This window comes from Marmota marmota, unplaced genomic scaffold (genome assembly GCF_001458135.2).
Source record: "Marmota marmota marmota unplaced genomic scaffold, marMar, whole genome shotgun sequence".
In the NCBI taxonomy this organism is placed as follows: Eukaryota; Metazoa; Chordata; class Mammalia; order Rodentia; family Sciuridae; genus Marmota; species Marmota marmota.
In genome coordinates, this window is record NW_025999969.1 from 6,676,278 (window position 1) to 6,680,587 (window position 4,310).

Genomic DNA, 4,310 nt, shown 5'->3' on the forward strand with positions numbered 1-4,310 from the left:
TACCTTCTCTCATATGTGTTTTCTGTTACTGGGATGAATGGCTTTAAGAAAATATATTGCATTTACAAGGAGCCTGTTCATAGTTCAACTCTGGGTGCTTCCAACTTCTCTAAACCAATTTTAGTTTCAAGGCCAAAGGTAAGCAGATTGCAAATTAGATTGAAAAATAAAAAGGTACCTTTGTCTTCTTAATAGTTTTATGTTCTTATCTCTTACCCATACAAATCCCTATAAACCTTCCTATTATATTTCCATATATTTTATAATACCAAGAAAAATAAAGAGAGTCCAGTTTTGAAATTACCTAAGTGTATAAACATCAAAATCTCAGGGGCTAGGAGATCTGAGTTTTAATAGAAATAATAATCCCTTTCATATGGGATATTGAACAAGGTATTAACTCTGCCATCAATACAATGCAAGCATGATGTTCTAGGAGTTGGTGTAGAAACAGCAAAAGAAGAGCTTGGGTGAGACTTAAGGCACAACCAATGACTTATTCCAAGTAATCCAAACTCAGATGTCTGAGGAATTTGGCATTCTTCATAAATGCACCAAATGGTAGTTGTGCTGCTCAAAGTCAAACCAAATCTCTGAGATTTCTCAAACATTTGCCCTCCTGCTCTTTCCCATGAAGGTCAAGAATTTAAGCTAAATGTATACTATTCATTCCATTTCCTAAACACCAAATACTCTCACATGCCAATGCACTCTTGTTAATATTCTCTGCTTAGAATACCTGCTCCTTTCCTTCCTCATCATAAGAGCTCTTACAGTGTTTCAAGTCCAGCTCAAAATATTTTCAAATCTATGAAATTTTCCCCAGGCACAGATGGATGTCCTATCTCTCGAATTTGTATCATTCATAATATATATATATATATATATATATATATATATATATAAACATATATGTATTTCAGTCACTCTCCTGTAGCTCTGATGAAGAGATATTATATTCCATATTATATACTGAATCTCTAATGTGAGTACTTAGAATGGTGATTGCCATATATTGATTTTTTCATTCATATTTTTTAATGAGTTGTCATGATGACTTTCATTGAGAGCAAAGTGCAAGTTCCCTGCCCCTTTCTTTTTTCCTTCTGCCTTCCATACTAAATGCAGTACTTTATCACCATATGATATGTGTTTCAGTATTGGAATCCTGGGGCTCCCAGTACCACATCCAACACACAGTACATTTAGTCCTTGGCATTATTTGAGGACAGATGATCTACGATCAAGTTAGGATGGAAAAAGCTCCAGCTGTGCCATGCTTGGCCTGGTTGCCACCTCACATTAAGGATGTCCATCCCCTCTCCTCTTTATCTGCAGTAACACCTGATACTGGAATCAGTGTTGGGCTCGTGGACAGATGTTCTGTTTGTGATCTTGCTATTAAATAGGCTCAAAATGACAGAACACTAAGCTGTGATAAATACTTTCTACTTACAGTGTACCATAGAGTATCTCTGGCTAATGAATTAAAACAGAAGAAAATTAAACATGCTTATTATTTCAAGATCCAGATGATGTTAGAAAAACAAAATAAAGTACTGTGATGATGTAGGGTCAGATGGCAATTTAGAGAGAGTTCTTCCCCACACCTTTTATCATGTATATTGTCCTCTATGGGCCAGTAAAGTCTTACAAGATAATGCATCTTACAGTCTCCTCTCCATGCTCACCACCCTGGCTGAGATTCAGTACCTATCATCTCTCATAACATCTGTCTAGTTTCCATTAATGACTCCAGTATACCTCCCCAAACTCTGTAAACTCATCATAAAATTACAAAATTCTGGAATATAATTGTGCCCAGGACACTTCAATTCTCTTCCTACAATATGAATAATTTGTTGTTTATTTTACATTTTGTATTCTCCATTCACTAGCATCAGCCTATCTTTAGAAACTTACTTTCTATTTACATATATGTGTATAAGGTTTAGGATACCTCGTATGAGATAGTAAAGCATCAAGTACTAGTAACAGCAGGAGGCATTTTTGCCCTGGATCTAACTTGGCTGTGGAATAAGTCTATGTAAGAAACCAGGAGCATCTGTACACAGTGAACTGAGGGACAGCAGCTGATGCTTTCAGTAAATGGACTCAATCAACACCTGATTTCCAGGTGAAACAAGGGGAATATCTAAACCTTACCTTCTTCCTGCTCACCAGTCACTGTCTAGTGCCACTCATTGTTGAACCCAAATAGAAATCAGAACCAAGGATTCTTGTAGGTGCTATCTAAAAGTTTAGCCTCTCTGAGAATAAAACAAGGTAAAGAAGAACAGAGAGGATCTAGGAAGCTCACAGAAGATATCCATATCTGAGATTTTTAGGAGAATCTGAGCAGAGAAGTAACATGAGTATATGTTAGCAAGGTAACTCTAACTGTTTTGCCTATTGCAGTAATCAAAGTAAGAGAAGATGGAGATTTGGATCAGCATGCTAACAAGGAAGTGATGAGAAGTGCTTGCAAATCATGTAGTTTTGAAATTTGAACAGACAGATTTTTTTTTTGACAGATTAGATGAGTAATGTGAAAGTGTAAGAGAAGCCAAGACTTAATTTATAAATTTGGTCTGAGCAACTGGAAAGATGGAGTTGCAGTTTTGATAGGGGTTGAAAGGAATGTGAGATTCCACCCTTTTTTAAGTTTAAGATGCTCTTAGATTTAAAAATGATATGCTTTGTACTGAGAAACTGCCATTCAATAGAAGGCCTGGGAAGGATCTATTCATATTGAAATCATCAGAAACTACTGTAAAAAGTGTGTGTCTATTGGGAAAACAAAAGGTCCAGTGAAGGCTCCTGAGGCATCTCAGTGATGGGAGATTGAGGACACAAGAAAAAAAAAAAAAAGAAATAAAATAAGAAAAAAAATGGAAGAATATAGAGCTCTGTAAGTCAAGTAAATACAGTGATTCAAATGATCTGTATTTCCAATGTGGGGGCTGCATCAAATAGATGCAGATTGAGAATTGACTATTGGTTTTACCTACATAAAGTTCATTGGAAAAACTGACAAGACAAGTTTTGTGGAATGGTGGGAAGAAAGTTGCAACTGGAGCAGGTTCAAAAGAGTTAGAGAAAGACAATTAGCAAGTAAAATATTTTCAAAGGAATCTGTCCAGAAAAGAAAACAAAGAAAATGAGATGGATACTAGAGGTAGAAAGTGGCATCAAGGAACACTTTGTTCTTCCTATGCTGATGAAAGGAATATCAATAAGCCCTCACTGAAGAAAGGTAGTCTGTTTGATGTGAAACTACTTACCATCTCTGTGTGTTTTTCTTCACATTGGCATAAATGGACAGGTAGATAGGTAGAATGGGAAAATTTAAAGATGCAGGATAGGGAGGAAGAATGACCCTGAGTGATTTGGATCTCATGCCTAGTGAAGCATTTCCTTAAATAGCACAGAGTCCAAAGCAACAGGGGTGAAAGGGGAAGGCCAATAGATGTTGTGCTGGGAATTTGTGGAAAGTCTCTTCTAGTTCTCTACTATCAATTTCTAAATTTAATTTCTAAATTTGAGACAGAAAAACCAGGTATGAAATGGTCATTTAGGAAATTAAAAGAGTGAATGGTCCAGTGCAATGCAGTATGATTTCTGCAGAAAAGTAATGAAGGTCCACATGAGAAGGATGGTCATGAAATTCAAATGAGATCAGTCAGCATGGTTATGTGTTTTCATCCATCACATTTAGCACATGTGCAGGAGGGGAGTCGGAGAGATGGGTTCCTAGGATGGGGACTGAGAAGGCATGCCAAGATGTGATTGCATTGATTGTGAAATTTAAGCCATATAGGGAGTGACACGGGGACAGCATAGTGGTCTGGGTAAAGAGCTCTTGAAATTAGAATACTTGGGCAAGTGAGCTGAAAGATAGACAGAAATTTAGAGGCTTGTTAAAGATTGTGGGGAAGTTGCAATTCCTTATCATAATGTTAACAGAAAGACAGTGCCAGTGAGCAAACAAGGTATGTTGGAAATAGGACCATTCTAGGGGAGGAGATCAAGAAACTGAGAGGCCAAAGGATTAGAAGTACAATCTGTGTCAATATTTTAGTCATAAGAATTATGGCAAAACTATTGAGAGAATGGTAATGAGTTAAGTGTTAAAATCATGAAAACAGGAAGAAGGATCAGGAGTCAGTAGATGACTACATTCCAGAGGTAATCTGTGTGATTCATTTAAACCGGAGGATTCTGTAGAGAAAGGGACAATGATACAGAAGCAGCAAAAAAGAGAAAGGAGGCTATTTTTGTTACTGCTAGCCAGTTGAACAAGAAGTGTG